An 18,307-nucleotide genomic window follows, 5' to 3' on the forward strand; every position below is an offset into this window, starting at 1 on the left:
CAGTTGTTTCACACTTTTTTGTTAAGTATGTAATTCCACATGTGTTAATTTATAGTTTTGATGCCTTCAGTGTGAATTTACAATTTTCATAGTCATGAAAATACAGAAAAATCTTTAAATGAGGTGTGTCCAAACTTTAGCTCTGTACTGTACGCAAATGTGAACTTACCCTAAGTGTCGCGCACAGTGTAAGTAAGACTAAGTGCAAAACGAAGGAATAAGGGGAAGGGAACCCGACACTTGGGTAGGGGGAGTGGAGACCACTAGGAATATCTAACATCACCCTGTCTGCCCTAAGCATCCCTATATAGGTTCCACACCTGTCGCCGAGCAGTATGCCTAATCCCTGCCTGACCCTGGTGATAAGCCCTGCATAGGAAAGGACATGATGAGTGCTAGTCAATCCCCATTACCACTAAAGACAGATGGGATACACAAACAAGTGGAACACTTAGCTTGAGTAGACTCACAGAGAAACACAGATGTCCTCCAAACACGAAAGAGGAATATAGCTGACTGCTTCAGCTCCAAGCCTCAACAGGGAAAGGGAAATGGAAATATCACCGGCAACTCCCAGCAGCAAGCTTGGAGTTAAAAGACCCCCAGTCCAAATGTGTCAAATAGAGCTGGGGGAGGTTGCCACTGGTTCCTAAAGTCTGAAGGATGAGGAAGGAGTCTGCAAAGCCAACCTCTGAGACCTTCTGCAGCTAGATTCAGAGCGAATGTTTGCCACCTCTGACACACCCGTGACAATAAGTGTTGCTGCTGCATTGCAGAGCAATACAAGTGAATGAGGTCACATTGCGATCCCAAAAGTACTGCGATCTCGACAAGCAAGTCACAAGAATTACAACTTGCAGTAACAGTATGACGCGCTCACAGGGCAGTGGGATACTCTATACCGGGTCGGTCGCAAAGGGGGATGTCACGGTAGCTGCGACCCGATCCATGGCCCTGGACATCAACGTTAAAGGGGTTAAATGTTCAAAATATGTCGTGACACCACCTGTGGAGTTCTGTCAATAGGGGGGACCGACGCTGCGTTAGAGGGGTCCCATAGGGGATGTTGCAGCAGCCCAGATGTTACACTTCCTGCAGGTGAAGCGGGGTCCCCAGGGGTCCTATGGTGTGTGGCATAGATGGTGTATCCGGTGAATAAATGGAAGAGACAAGTGATAAGCCTTTACCTGGTTTACTTGTGGGTGACAGGCCACAGTCCAGGGTACCAGGCACGGATGATGGTGGTACGGCCGACTCAGAGGCAAATTAGAGTTCTCTTTTCCCAGTAGAGGTCCATGAGCCTTTCCTACTTGTGCCTTTGTAAGTGAGGTCCCTGCTGCTTTAAGCTTCCTACAAGGTCCTCCAGTTTCCCCCTGTCCTGGGACAGGTACCTGCACAACGGGCAGCTTGAGCCTTTTTACAGGGACTCTCAGATGTCCTGGGCTCCTCCAGTGCTGCTACGTCTCAGGCGTGGTGCGGGCAGGTAACGTATAGTGTAGTGCCCTCTGGTTCTGCTCCGTGTCCTAGAGTCCATGAAAGCCTTGGGATCCGGTACCCGGATTATTGCACTTCAGCTCCGAGGGTGCCCTGCCACTGTTCCCCTCTGAGCTCTGTCTCACTCCTGTGCTCCTTCCCTTCTGCCTGCTCCACATGCCACCCAACAGGTTACTCCTTCCCAGAGGCTGCCGCTCCCTTGTGGCTGCCAGGCCTTTCTGTCTGCACTCAGTTGCAGACCTCCTCCTTCCTCTGTGTCTCTGAACAACTAACTGTTCTGCCTGGTCTCCCTGGACCAACTAACTAGCTCCTCCTCCAGGTCAGGAAATATGAAGCCTAGGGAATCTCCCCTGAATCCGGGTACAGAGCTCCCCCTCCTGGCCTGGATTCAGAATGTGTTGCATGTGTGTGCCTTACCTGGTGAAGAGAACTCCTTTGTCTCTGAGCATGACATCACCTTCCCCAAAGGAAAAGCAACATCACTGCAGCAACCGGTAACCTGGGGTGCTGCAAGTACTCTCCGGAGTGCAATGTGACTGGAGCACCCCCACTGCCGCAGGGCTGAGGGGTACCCGGTACCGGGCCTCTCTGTCTCGATTCTGGGAGTGTCACGGTGGCTAGACCCGGTCCGTGACCCTGCTGAGGGGCATCCGGTGAAAGTTGAGAGTGATGATGGTGTGGTGCAGGTCGCGATGAATAACGAGGACACCAGGTTGCAGTCTCCTTACCTCTTTACTGAAGGCTTCACGATCCTCAATCCGGAGTACGGTTAACAGGGCTGTCTGAGACCGGCCGGTCCGATGGCACCTCCAGAGTTCCCTTTACAGGTGGAAATCTGTGCCTACCTTCTAGCGCTTGTGTGTTGTAGTCCTTCCCTGCTTAGCACCACGGGATAGTCCTCACAACTTTTGTGTCTGTTTCTGAAGTTCCCTCACAACTGATTCTGATGTTCTTCTCTGTCCCCCAAATGATATGGCTAGGACGCACCCGTATGACGGGTAGGCCTGGAGGTCTTCCGGGACCCTAGAGTCGCCCCTCTCCAACTGTTGCCCCTTATGTCTGCTTAGGTGATTTGGGTGAGACAGCCCGCCTATAACTGACTGTCCTGCCATAGGTTTGAAGTAAGGCCTGGAGCTCAATACTTCCTCAGCGTTTCCGGCCACCGGCTATGCGCCTCAGTAGGATGTTGCCTCGGTCTTACAGCACGACTCCTACTGGTGTTTTCTCCTTGTTGCGTTGATCTCGTTTCCCACTCTTCACAATAAACCTCCCTTCTTGTCCTTTCTTGGGGTACCGCCGCAATGATGTGCAGGCGCGGTCCCGTAACGTTCTTTCTGTTCGCTAGGCCTCTGTCAGGATCCCACCCCTGACAGGGACCCCCCTGAATCTTCCCCTGCAACACCCTCTGCCACAGGATATTGCCTGGTTCCAACCCAGTCAGCTTTCTGTCAAACTTCCTATCTAACCCCCAGTTTTACCAGATTGTGAGGAGTGGCCTAATACATAGCACCCTTAGCTCCCCCTGGAGGCCAGACTGTGAAGTGTATTGGTGTCTGTGATACCTGGTCAGGTGAACTCCTTCAGTGCCATCAGACGTACCAACACCCCCCTTAGCGGCGGAGCATCAGAACTGCAACGACCAGGACTCTGGGGCGCTGCACGACCCTACTGACTTGTATTGCCCTGTGATGAAGCAGCAACTCTTAGTGAAGTTTAGACATGCCGCAGTGTAACCCCAGCCATAATCTTACAAATCTAGAATTTGTACCAGGACCAATGGTGATTCCATGTTTTCGCTAATTTGTACAGCACAGGATGAGGCTTGAGTAACCCAGAAAGTTTGCTCAAGGAGCATTTGCCCCTGACGTCTACACTGGAATCCAAGACAAACTCGGCCTTAACTCTACTACACTGCTTGTCAATATCTGCCACGGAACCTCTTGCGTAACCCAGATCAGCTACACTGACTTCTTGTCTCCGAGTTTCCTCTACTTCCTTGTGGTCCTCAGCATTGACAAACTTGTTGCCTCATCTCAACGCTGCTTTCTCAGGTCCCATAATCTCTGTGTGCACCTCCTGTTGCCTTTCTGACACCTTTGCGTCAACTTTTCCATTCAGCCTCCATGCTACATCAACACCGTGTGTCCGTGCTGCATAACACCAGCTCAAGTGGATCAAGAGCTTCAAGAATCCACCTCACCAAGTGAGGCATAACACACTGGGGTGTAGAGCATAAGGAATCCCCAGGCAACTAGATGCAAAAGAGAAATTCCAGAGCCGTTAACTAATAGCCTAAAGTAGCAAAAAAGCATTGCACCTAGAGTAAAGGAGAAAGAACATCTGTAAAGTTATTGAGTGCAGTAGCCGTGAACAAGCTGCTGCTCCATAATGCCGTGGCACTTTACAGGAAAATGTTGTCCCAGTCCCAATGTGCTACCAGCTGTGGTGAGCATCACTCTCACTTGTAGGCCAAACGATAGCTGACTGCCCACTGCAACTTGAACTTGACCTTGGTTACTGTACTTCCCTATCTGTTCTGCCATTATGAAGCAATTCCTTTTACTGGGGCTTGAACCTTAACTATGTCTGTTGCTGACGGATATACTTTTGCCAACACTATGCATTTGCAAACATTAAACATATTACATTTATACTGATTACCAAAGTCTATCGTAGCCTATGGTCACTACCTTAGGTCCTAAAACCTAACCTATGTATCACTTATCTCATACTTTACACGTCCTGTATTCCTGCTGCAACTTATGCCTACTATACTAACAATACTTGTTCCCCACGATACATTAACACATCCATTGCCTATCAAATAGACATGGCAATTGACAAGGGCCACTGTCACCCACTATAACATGAATCTGGACAAGAGCATTATACATTTGTGGTCAAGTAGAAATTCATCTGGACACAGCAGAACCTTTTTGGTCCAATCAGTAGATTTCTCATTTTTTTTCCTAAGATCCCCACCAAACATATCTCTGTAACATGGAGTCAGGAGGTAATCCAGATTTATTAAATTATTGAAATACCTTGTTATTGAAGCATTAAGTAAAGATTCATAGGTTATTGTTTCTTCCGATGATGAATTGAAAGTTAGAATTTTACTGTCGGCAGAAAACCATTAGGTTTGTAAAAGAAATCGGAATAACATAAACTATTCATTAGGGCACCACCAAGGCACTTCGCGGGCACCTTCATGGCATGAGTTGAATATCATTAAGGATCAATAATGCTTTTTAAGATTTATGAGAACATTTCACGAAATCCATTAATGGACCAACTAATCATGGAAATTTCATCAACGCATTTCCCGAGCTTCCTAGTTGGCTGACATGTTGGATCATCGAGAAGTCAAGATCGAGCCGGTCAATCCTCAAGGGACTATCTGATTTGTGAGGACATTCCGGTCTTTCAGGAATTGACCGCTTCCAAGTTATAGTTGATGGGTGGACAGAATTTTGTTTTATGAGTGGACACATTGTGTGAGATAGCTAGGGGTTTTCGCTCGATACCATAAAATTAATGGGTGCTTATACTTATGCATCTATTGACTTTGCAGTTAAGCAAATATTGATTATAGATAAAATTACTCTACTGATGTTTCCATTGTGGTAGTTAGAGGCTTTGATCAGAGAAAAAGACCCAAGTTGCATGTCTCTGGTGTTGGGAGGCTAACAATGGCACTATTTGTAGCCCTTTATATGCAATATCTCTAGCTTATTATTAAAAAAGGTGGACCAAGGATCAAGAAAACAATGACTTCAAGTATTATCTTGGATGCTTAAAGGCTATGTATACCTTAACAGATTTTTGTTGTTGTTCATGTGCTTCGAAAATGTAAAATAAGGCAACTTTCTAAATAGTCTTCATTAATAATGCTCTACCGTTTTTTTTGGTACAGAGTGCTTTTGAGTTTTATATCTGGTTCAGTGCTTTTGCAAAACTGATACAAATCCATTAGTGATCGTGCTTCTGGTCCTTATGTTCTTTTCAATGCTCTTGCCTTCTTGCAGAGTTAGAGATAGCAAGAGGGACAGGTATACAAAAATCTGTGGTGGACAGGTAGAAAATGGTGCATGTTGGTGGACAGCCATTTTCAGGTCTCTCCAGAGATGCTCAATTGGGTTTAGGTCAGGGCTCTGGCTGGGCCAGTCAAGAATGGTCACAGAGTTGTTCTGAAGCAACTGCTTTGGTTTTTTAGCTGAGTGCTTAGTGTCGTTGCCTTGTTGGAAGGTGAACCTTCTGTCAAGTCTAAGGTCCAGAGCACTCTGGGAGAGGTTTTCATCCAGGATCTCTGTACTTGGCCGCATTCATGTTTCCTTCAATGACAACCAGTCATGCTGTCCCTGCAGCTGAAAAACACCCCCATAGCATGATGTGTAATAATTATAGGGGATAACTCAGGAGACTCTTTGCATGGAACAAGACAACTACAGGACACAGTTTTATAAGTGGTAAAGTCTATATTATCACACGGTGATTCAAACAGGTGCAGAGAGAAACTCAAGTCCACAACACTTGGTGTAAATATTAAACACAACTTAACAGTCTATAGGAAACTTCAGAGGAAAATGCAATCAAGCAGAAAGTCTATGAAGCACAGTTATTCTTGAGGATATTTGACACGAATAAGTCCTTGTCTTAGTCCAAACACAGATAGATATGCTTATAAAGGCAGTTCAAATAATATCTTAGCTCAACCAGGGAGTTCAGTTAATATTCTCAGGTTTTTGTAGAGCAGCAACAGCTTACATGTCCAGCAAATGTAGATGGAAGTAAACACGAGCAGCAGATGAAGGAGGATTACTGGAAACTGGTGTATGCAGCAGGAACTCAGAGCAGAGTAGCAGGATAACCACACAGGTTCACAGGAGCAGGTATATAGCCAGGGAGTCACCAGAGTCAGGATCTGGATGCAAGGCAGAATACTCTAGCAAAAGACTGAAGGCTGGGGTGGAGTTTTATAGCAGGAAGACACAGTGCACATGAGACCAAAGATGCCATCTTGGAAAAGGGCAGTAATGCACAAAAGGTAATAAAAATTTCAGAGTCCTGACATGATGCTGCCACCATCATGTTTGACTGATGGGAATGTATTGGGCAGGTGATGAGCAGTGCCTGGTTTTCTCCACACATCCTGCTTAGAATTATCACCAAAAAGGTCTATCTTTGTCTCATCATCAGACCAGAGAATCTTATTTCTCATAGTCTGGGAGTCCTTCATGTGTTTATTTTTAAGCAAACTGTATGCAGGCTTCAATATGTCTTGCACTGAGGAGAGGCTTCTGTCTGGTCACTCAGCCATAAAGGCCCGACTGGTGGAGGGCTGCAGTAATAGTTGACTGTGGAATTTTCTCCAATCTCCCTACTGCATCTCTGGAGCTCAGCCACAGTGATCTTGGGGTTCTTTTTTTACCTCTCTCACCAAGGCTCTTCTCGCACGATTGCGCAGTTTGGCTGGTTGGCCAGGTCTAGGAAGACTTCTGGTGGTCCCAAACTTCTTCCATTTAAGGATTATGGAAGACACTGTGCTCTTAGGAACCATGAGTACTGCAGAAATTCTGTTTGGCTAGTTCCTTTGACCTCATGATTCTCATTTGGTCTGACATGCACTGTGAACTGTGAGGTCTCATATAGACAGGTGTGTGCCTTTCCAAGTCAAGTCCTATCAGTTTCATTAAATACAGCTGGACTCCAATGAAGGAGGAGAACCATCTCAAGGAGGATCACAAGGAAATGGATAGCATTTGACTTAAATATGAGTGTCTGAGCAAAAGGTCTGAATACTTATGACCATGTGATATTTCAGTTTTCCTTTTTATTAAATTTGCAAAAATTTCTACATTTCTGTAGTCAAGATCAGGTGCAGATTGTACATTAATGCGAAAAAAAATGAACTTTTTTGAATTCACCAAATGGCTGCAATGAAACAAAGAGTGTGAAATTTTAAGGGTATGTGCACACGTTGCGGATTCTGCTGCGGATTTTTCCACAGCGGATTTGGAAAATCCGCAGTGCAAAACCACTGCGGTTTTCACTGCAGATTTTATCGCGGTTTCTTCTGCAGATTCTTCTGCGGGTTTTCAACTGCACTTTCCTATTGGTGCATGTTGAAAACCGCTGCGGAATCCGCAGAAAGAATTGACATGCCGCGGAAAATAATCCGCTGCGTTTCCGCGTGGAATTTTCCGCAGCATGTGCACAGCGGTTTTTTTTCCCATAGGTTTACATAGTACTGTAAACTTTGAGAAAACTGCTGTGGATCCGCAGCGTCAAATCCCTAAGGGGTCTGAATACTTTCTACACCCAATATATACATATACATATATATATATATATATATATATATATATATATATATATATATACTATATAATTGTCTAAGGGTACTTCCGTCTGTCCTTCTGTCTGTCACCGTTATTCGTTCGCTGATTGGTCTCGGCAGCTGCCTGTCATGGCTGCCGCGACCAATCAGCGATGCGCACAGTCCAGAAAAAAATGGCCGCTTACTCCCCGCACTCACTGCCGGTGCCCGCATACACCGCTCACACAGGGTTAATGCCGGCGGTAACGGACCGCGTTATGCCGCGGGTAACGCACTCCGTTACCGCTGCTATTAACCCTGTGTGTCCCCAACTTTGTACTATTGACGCTGCCTATGCGGCATCAATAGTTCAAAATGTAATGTTAAAAATAATAAATAAAAAAAAAAAACCTGCTATACTCACCCTCCGCCGCCTTTCTCGCTCCTCGCCACGCTCCCCGGACCGCTCCATTACAAGCGTCAGCTTGCGGTGCGGTCCCGTCCCAGGGCTGGTGTGCGGCAAGGACCTGCCGTGACGTCACGGTCATGTGACCGCGACGTCTTCATAGGTCCTGCTCCCACCAGCCCTGGCACTTGCAATGGAACTCGGCTTCAGGAAAATGGCCGCCGCGATCTCGATCTGCGCACGCGCAGCATCCAGCAGCCATTTTCCTGAAGCCGACCACTACCATCTGCACAGGATCCCAGGAAGAGAAGAGGCAGGACGCGGAGGAGCAGCGACAAGAATGGTGAGTATGATACACTACAAGGGGCCCTCGGATCGTTAGGTGAGTATGTTTATTTTTTATTTTTTGGACCTGTCACATACGTGCCTCGGTAATATACTACGTCACTGGGCAATATCCTATGTGGCTCTGCTGTATACTACAAGGCTGGGCAATATACTACGTGGCTGGGCAATATAATACGTGGCTGGGCAATATACTACAAGGCTGTGCAATATACTATGTGGCTCTGTGCAATATCCTACGTCGCTGTGCTGTATACTATGTAGCTGGGCAATATACTACGTCGCTGGGCAATATACTACGTGACTGGGCAATATACTACGTAAATGGGCAATATACTACGTGGACATGCATACTCTAGAATACCCGATGCGTTAGAATCGGGCCACCATCTAGTATATACACTCACCGGCCACTTTATTAGGTACACCTGTCCAACTTCTTGTTAACACTTAATTTCTAATCAGCCAATCACATGGCGGCAACTCAGTGCATTTAGGCATGTAGACATGGTCAAGACAATCTCCTGCAGTTCAAACCGAGCATCAGTATGGGGAAGAAAGGTGATTTGAGTGCCTTTGAACGTGGCATGGTTGTTGGTGCCAGAAGGGCTGGTCTGAGTATTTCAGAAACTGCTGATCTACTGGGATTTTCACGCACAACCATCTCTAGGGTTTACAGAGAATGGTCCGAAAAAGAAAAAAAATCCAGTGAGCGGCAGTTCTGTGGGCGGAAATGCCTTGTTGATGCCGGAGGTCAGAGGAGAATGGGCAGACTGGTTCGAGCTGATAGAAAGGCAACAGTGACTCAAATCGCCACCCGTTACAACCAAGGTAGGCCTAAGAGCATCTCTGAACGCACAGTGCATCGAACTTTGAGGCAGATGGGCTACAGCAGCAGAAGACCACACCGGGTACCACTCCTTTCAGCTAAGAACAGGAAACTGAGGCTACAATTTGTACAAGCTCATCGAAATTGGACAGTAGAAGATTGGAAAAACGTTGCTTGGTCTGATGAGTCTCGATTTCTGCTGCGACATTCGGATGGTAGGGTCAGAATTTGGCGTAAACAACATGAAAGCATGGATCCATCCTGCCTTGTATGGAGCATCTTTGGGATGTGCAGCCGACAAATCTGCGGCAACTGTGTGATGCCATCATGTCAATATGGACCAAAATCTCTGAGGAATGCTTCCAGCACCTTGTTGAATCTATGCCACGAAGAATTGAGGCAGTTCTGAAGGCAAAAGGGGGTCCAACCCGTTACTAGCATGGTGTACCTAATAAAGTGGCCGGTGAGTGTATATATATATATATATATATATATATATGTATGTATATATGTATGTATACATATATATATAGTGGGGAAAAAAGTATTTAGCCAGCCACCAATTGTGCAAGTTCTCCCACTTAAATAGATGCGAGAGGCATGTTATTGACATCATTTATTTTGATTTATTTATTTATTTTGCAAATTATGATTGAAAATAAGTATTTGGTCATTAACAAAAGTTCATCTCAATATTTTGTTATATATCCTTTGTTGGCAATGACAGAGGTCAAACGTTTTCTTTAAGTCTTCACAAGGTTGGAAAACACTGTTGGTGGTATGTTGGCACATTCATCCATGCAGATCTCCTCTAGAGCAGTGATGTATTAGGCCTGTCGCTAGGCAACATGAACTTTCAACTCCCTCCAAAGGTTTTTTACGGGGTTGAAATCTGGAGACTGGCTAGGCCACTCCAGGACCTTCATACGCTTCTTATGAAGCCACTTCTTCGTTGCCCTGGCGGTGTGCTTGGGATTATTATCATGCTGAAAGACCCATCCACGTTTCTTCTTCAATTCCCTAGCTGTTGGAAGGAGGTTTGCATACAAAATATCACGATACATGGCCCCATTCAGTCTTTCATGTACACGGATCAGTCGTCCTGGTCCCTTTGCAGAGAAACAGCCCAATAGAATGACGTTGCCACCCCCATGCTTTACAGTAGGTATGGTGTTTTTTGGATGCAACTCAGCATTCTGTCTCCTCCAAACACGACGAGTTTTGTTTCTACCAAACAGTTCTACTTTGGTTTCATCAGAGCATATGACATTCTCCCAATACTCATCTGGATAATCCAAATACTCTCTAGCAAATTTCAGACGAGCTTAGACATGTACTGGCTTAAGCAGGGGGACACGTGTTGCACTGCAGGATCTGAGTCCCTGACGGCATAGTGTGTTACTGATGGTAGCCTTTGTTACGGTGGTCCCAACTCTGCAGGTAATTCATTAAGTCCCCCCATGTGTTTCTGGGATTTTTACTCACCGATCTTGTGACTGTTTTGACCCCACGGGGTCAGGTCATGCGTGGAGCCACAGATTGAGGGAGATTATCAGTGGTCTTGTATGTCTTCCATTTTCTTATAATTGCTCCGAAAGTTGATTTCATCACACCAAGCTGCTTGCCTATTGCAGATTCAGTCTTCCCAGCCTGGTGCAGGGCTACAATTTTGTTTCTGATGTCCTTCGAAAGCTCTTTGGTTTTCACCATAGTGGAGTCTGGAGTGTGACTGAGGTTGTGGACAGGTGTCTTTTTTACTGATTACAAGTTCAAACATGCTGTTACTACAGGTAAGTGCAGCGCCCCAGAGTCCTGGTTGTTGCAGTAATGTCCTTCCTCCACCAGGGGGAGTGATATTACGTCTGATGGCAATAAAGGAGATCTTCCTACCAGGTATCACAAACCATACACCACACTTCACACTCCAGACCACCAGGGGGAGCCTTGCTCCTATCTGTTAGGGCACTCCTCACAGAAGGGTAAAACTGGTGGGCTGGATAGAAAGTTAGAGAGAGAAGCTGGCTGGGCTTTGCCAAGGCAACACCTGTCAGGCAGACAGGGGGAAAGGAGGAACATCAGAGCTGCAGACAGAGGGCCCCTGGCAGGGGTGAGATCCTGTCAGAGGTCTAGCTAAAACAGAAAGACACGGAGCTGCACCTTCCCCACGTGCGGCAGCATCCTAAGAAAGGACACAAAGAGAATTGTGTTGTAGAGGGTGAGAAACGACGTCACAGCACAAGGAGATAACACCAGAAGGAGTTCTGCCCTGTAAAGGCTGCCTCCTTCTGAGGCACGTAGCCGGAATACCGAGGGAGTAATAGACTCTACACTTTACTTCAGAGACTGGCAGGACAGTCAATTCCAAGTTGGCTGCCCAACCTTAATACCTAAGACGACACAGTGGCAACTTGTGGGGGTCGGGGCGTCTCTAGGGTCCCTATAAAAAAGCCTCAGGCCATCAATCATACGGGTTTGTCCTATCCATACCATCTGGGGGACAGAGAGGAAGAAATAACATCTAGAACATCTACAAGAGTTGTGAGGACCTTACCGGGAAGCTCAGCAGGGAGGTACTACAACACACAGGCGCTAGTAGGAAGGCTACTGATTTCCACCTGGATAAGGGGACTCTGGATTTGCCTTCGGACTGGCCGGACTCTGCCTACCCTGTGGTCTGTACCCTGGACTGTGGATGCTGAAGTCTTCAGTAAAAGGTAAAGAGAATGCAATCTTGTGTCCTCGTTATTCACTGCGCCTTACATCATCCACCATCACCATCTACACTTCTGGGAAGCCCTGGGGATACACTTCACCTGTGGGAAAGTATACCACCTAGCTGCCATCACATCATCCCAGCGGACCCCTAAGCAGCGTCGGTCACCCTGACCGAATACCACAGGTGGCGTCACGAACTTTATACAAACTCTAGCCTTCATTGGATGCCCCTCTAAGGGCCACGAACCGGGTCAGGCCACCGTGACATCCCCTGAACCGAAGGACCCGGTACCGAGTACCCCATTGCCCTGACGTGGGGGCGATCCATAATGAGTGGAGGACAGAGGAGTCTCTTAAAGAAGTTACAGGTCTGTGAGAGCCAGAAGTCTTGCATGTTTTTAGGTGGTCAAATACTTATTTTCCACCATAATCTGCAAAATAAATTTTGACAAATCAGACAAGGTGATTTTCTGGATTTTTCTCATTTTGACTCTCATAGTTGTGGTCTAATTATGATGTCAATTACAGGCCTCTCTCCTTTTTAAATAGTTGAACTTGCACAATTGGTGGCTGGCTAAATACTTTTTTCCCTACTGTATTACATGGGTTGGAATAGGAGGTGTATATTCCATATGCTCTGGCCTAGTAGTGGAAGCAGCCATGGCCTTGTCCATCACTCATCAACCAATTGTGTAATTGTCCTGATGATTGGAGGCAGTAGAGTTGCATCCCCTGACAAACTGGTGGCAGCAGTGTTATCTGTTTGATCTACCTGGTGTCATCCCTAACAAACTGGTAACTGTGGTGGGATCTGCATGACTTCCCCAGTGTTCTCTGTGACAACCTGGAACAATAACGCTCTCCTGGCTGCTTTTTATTCCGGTTTATCCAGCTGTATTAAAGATGAACTAACTGGTAGAAATTTGCCATCCTCCCTCGATTACTTGATTTCTCTTTCCACTCGAGTGCACTTGCGTGTTAAAGAATGATCTGACAAAAAAAAGCTGGAGTACCACATTTCGCATTCTGAAACATCTCCAAAATCTCTTCCCAGAATGTCTGAACCGGAACCTACAGACTTTACCGGAACAGATTATCTCCAGCTGAAAGATCCTGTCGCCTACTGGCGGAATCTGTTTGTATTGTGATGCACGGGATCATTTTTACACAAATTGTTCCAACTGAAGACCAAACAAGGAGAATTTCAGACCCTAGGTGTGACTACACGGTGTCAATCAGGTCACTGGTAATGGAGTGAATTGTTCTTAATTATGCCAGGTGTACTATTTCTTTCTTCAGTAAATAAAGGGACAGGAGCCATTGTCTCTTATGAGTCTGTCTGTTGACCCTCGTTGTGTACTGTTCCTTTGTTCAGTAGGTCAAAAGAGATGAGTCATTGTTTCATGTCACTCTGCCCATTGACCCTTGTATGCAGGGCCATATTTGCCACAAGGCACTTGAAAGCACGTGCCTTGGGGGGAAGATGCGGGGGGTGTCACCTAAGCATGTTTTTTTTTTTAGTCCGGCGGTGCATCCCTGAAGAGAGAGGGCGGCAGAGCGGCAGTCAGTACATGTGGTGCTGATGCTGACTCTCCCTACTCCCTGTTGACACACAGTCCACTTACTGGGGGTGGGGCTGAGGTGGAATGGCGGTGCCCTGTCTCCCAACCTGGCTGGGACACACATTGCTGGCCTGGCCTGGGACTCGCAGCAGCAGAGCAGTACACAGTAAGTAAACATGATCTCCCTCCTGCCCATGCGCTCCCTGCTGCACAGCTCTGTCAGTGACTCACCACTTCGCTAAGACTCCTCAGGCTGGTTTCTGCCTGGAGGCTGGAGCACAGACAGCAGCAGCAGCACTGGCAATGTTTGCACCCAGTCCCAGATAGAGTGAGTGGGGTGGGGTTGTCATATATATCTGCCTCTGGTCTGGACATTACAGGGATCGGCACATGATGGATGGAAGGGGGATCTGCACATGATGGATGAAGGGGGGATGTGCACATGATGGATGGAGGGGGATCTGCACATGATGGTGGGGGGTCTTCACATGATGGATGGAAGGGGGGTCTGCACATGATGGATGGAGGGGGGGATCTACACATGATGGATGGGGGGTCTGTACATGGTGGATGGAGGGGGGATCTGTACTTGATGGATGGGGGGTCTGCACATGATGGATGGAGGGGGATCTGCACATGATGGATGGAGGGGGATCTGCACATGATGGAGGGGGGATCTGCACATGAAGGATGGAGGAGGGGTCTGCACATGATGGATGGAGGGGGAACTGCACATGATGGAGGGGGATCTGCACATGATGGATGGAGGGGGGTCTGCCCATGATGGATGGAGGGGGGTCTGCACAGGATGAATGGAGGGGGGTCTGCACATTATGATGGAGGAGGGGTCTGCACATGATGAATGGAAGGGGATCTGCACATGATGGATAGAGGGGGATCTGCACATGATGGATGAGGCGGCATCTGCACATGATGGATGGAGGGGGATCTGCACATGATGGTGGGGGGTCTTCACATGATGGATGGAAGGGGGGTCTGCACATGATGGATGGAGGGGGGATCTACACATGATGGATGGGGGGTCTGTACATGGTGGATGGAGGGGGGATCTGTACTTGATGGATGGGGGGTCTGCACATGATGGATGGAGGGGGATCTGCACATGATGGATGGAGGGGGATCTGCACATGATGGAGGGGGGGATCTGCACATGAAGGATGGAGGAGGGGTCTGCACATGATGGATGGAGGGGGAACTGCACATGATGGAGGGAGGGGGGTCTGCCCATGATGGATGGAGGGGGGTCTGCACAGGATGAATGGAGGGGGGTCTGCACATGATGATGGAGGAGGGGTCTGCACATGATGAATGGAAGGGGATCTGCACATGATGGATAGAGGGGGATCTGCACATGATGGATGAGGCGGCATCTGCATATGATGGATGGAGGGGGATCTGCACATGATGGATGGAGGAGGGATCTGCACATGATGGAGGGGGATAGCTGCAAATGATGGAGGGGGCTGCAAATGATGGAGGGGCTGCAAATGATGGAGGGGAGCTGCAAATGATGTGAGGGAGGAGACTGGGGACTACACATGAATGGAAGGGGACTGCACATTATGAAGTGAGGGGGAGAACGACAGCAAATGATGATGTGAGGGGGACTGCAAATGATGAAGTGAGGGACGGCGGACAGCAATTGGATTGTAGGTGGGGGATGGGGAGAGTATATGAGGACCTGGGAGAGAGCAAATAATGATGGATTTTGGGGGTGGTGGGAGTAAATGATGTATTGAATGTGGTGGGAGAGCAGTTCATAATGAATAGAGGGTAAGGAGTGGGATAGAGAGAAGACATGACAATGAATTGGGTCGGAAGGGGCATGTAAATATAATGAATCGGGGAGCGGGAGGCACATAGTGGGGGGCGTTGAGGATGCAGTGACTGGTAATGAATTGGGGGAAAGAGTTCAGGAGCTAATTAGTGTATATATTAAGTGGGGAAAATGGCTATTTATAGTTGGTGGGGGTGTATTGGTGGTTTAATAATAATTATATATTAATGGTGGGTGCACGTCTGTATTCAGATGTGTAGTGTAGTAGAAGAAAGGGAAAAAGTGGGGAATGTGCTGTTGTTTTATGCAGAGACAAGTCCTGGCTGGAAGAAATGATGGCGGTCTGCACTGCATGAAAAAGAACAGCAAAGAAAAAGGACTTCAGCTAGATACGTCACTGGTGAGTCAGTGTGTTACGTGTCCACTGACAGTATACACTCTATTACCTGTTCACTGACACTATATACAGAGCTCCTGTGTATAATGTCACTGGTGATCCATGTATTACCTATACACTGACATTATATACAGAGCTCCTGTGTATAATGGCATTAGTGTTGTGGGTTTTTTTTATTACTGATCAGTATTGTAGTATTCGGTCACTATGTGTTGGTAGTATGTGATCTGGTTATGGTGTGGTAGTATTTCTCCCTGTATGTGGTATTATGTGGTCACTGTGTGATGGTAATATGTGATCTGGTCATGGTATGGAGGTATTTGTTCCTTGTGTGTTGTATTATCCCTTCACTATGTGGTGGTAATATGTCATCTGGTCATGATGTGATGGTATTTCTCTCTTGTATGTGGTATTAATGGTCATTCTGAAAAATATGTCACTCATTCCCTTAAAAATAAAAATATACCTAAAAAGAATATTGGATATTTTAAGAAATGTTTAATAGGTTAGGTAGAGTTGGGCCCGACCAAAAGAATCTACCTTGTTGTGGTGGCAGCTTAAAAATTATTTTGGCCCAAAAAAATGCTGCTAGCTATGTATGTGATCTGCTGTCTGCTGAGAACTGTTAATATCAGATTGGTGAGGACGTGGTGCAGAAGATGAGTTTTTCCAAGAGCGGGCGGTGGGACTGTGGAAGGCTTGAGGGTGTGGAGGCGGAGCTGGAGTGGAGTCTGGGCGGAGTCTCAAGGGGGCCCGAAAAATGTTGACAGTATGGGGCTCCAAAATTCCTAGCGGCAGCCCTGCCCGCACTGTCACCGCAGTTCTGTGAAGGCTGACCCCTTGTGTTGGCTCTATTCCACCAGTATCGACACTCTATGGCTGCCACTCATTTTCTATTCATTACTTAGCCGCACAAACACGGGGACAGTGACAGTATATTTGTTTAAAGGCAGTCTTTCTGCAGGATTTCACCCCTCCAAACCTTTTATATGTGCACTAGATGGTGGCCCGATTCTAGCGCATCGGGTATTCTAGAATATGTATACGTAGTGTATAGCACAGCCCACGTAGTATATTACACAGCCACGTAGTACATTGTGCAGCCAACGCAGTACATTGCGCAGCCAACGCAGTACATTGCGCAGCCCACGTAGTACATTGCGCAGCCCACGCAGTACATTGCGCAGCCAACGTAGTATATTGCACAGCCCACGTAGTATATTGCGCAGCCCACGTTGTATATTGTGCAGCCCACGTAGTACATTGCGCAGCCCACGTAGTACATTGCGCAGCCCACGTTGTACATTGCACAGCCCACGTTGTACATTGCGCAGTCCACGTAGTATATTGCGCAGCCCACGTAGTATATTGCACAGCCCATGTTCTATAGTCACATAGTATATTGCCCAGCCACGTAGTATATTGCCCAGCCACATAGTATATTGCGCAGCCCATGTAGTATATTGCGCAGCCCACGTAGTATATTGCACAGCCCATGTTCTATAGTCACATAGTATATTGCCCAGCCACGTAGTATATTGCCCAGCCACGTAGTATATTGCCCAGCCCATGTAGTATATTGCCCACGTAGTATATAGCAATGTGGGCATCATATCCCTGTTAAAAAAAAAGAAATAAAATAAAAAATAGTTATATACTCACCTTCCGGAGCCCCCGGATCCAAGCGAAGCGGTTACCGACGCTGCTCGTGCGCTCCGATCCCAAGAGTGCATTGCGGTCTCACGAGATGATGACGTAGCGGTCTCGCGAGACCGCTACATCATCATCTCGCGAGATCGCAGCATGGACCAGTTACCGGAGCGTCGCGAGCAGGAAAGGCCTGTTGTCGATCCGGGGGCCGACAGACGGTGAGTATATAACGATTTTTTTATTTTTTTTATTATTTTTAACATTAGATCGTTTTACTATTCATGCTGCAAAAAGTTGGTCACACAGGGTTAATAGCAGCGGTAACGGAGTGCATTACACCGCGGCATAATGCGGTCCGTTACCGCTGCCATTAACCCTGTGTGAGGGCAGACTGGAGGGGAGTACGGAGCGGGCACTGACTGCAGGGAGGAAGGAGCGGCCATTTTTCCGCCAGACTGTGGCCGTCGCTGATTGGTCGTGGCTGTTTTGCCACAACCAATCAGCGACTTGGATTCCATGACAGACAGAGGCCGCGACCAATGAATATCCGTGACAGACAGACAGAAGGACAGACGGAAGTGACCCTTAGACAATTATATAGTAGATGTAGCTCTTTCAAAGACAAACTCCATAAATACCTTTATATGGTCAGTCCCTTTCTCCCTTATTCAGAAATCAGCATTTCAATTGATATATAAATAATGCCTATAGCCTAACGACTATGGTGGATCTCAACTCTCTAACACTCCAGCTCTATTTCCCGCAGAGTGCCACCTCCTTTTGCTTCACTGA

The sequence above is a fragment of the Ranitomeya variabilis genome, chromosome 1, assembly GCF_051348905.1.
Source record: "Ranitomeya variabilis isolate aRanVar5 chromosome 1, aRanVar5.hap1, whole genome shotgun sequence".
Classification (NCBI taxonomy): domain Eukaryota; kingdom Metazoa; phylum Chordata; class Amphibia; order Anura; family Dendrobatidae; genus Ranitomeya; species Ranitomeya variabilis.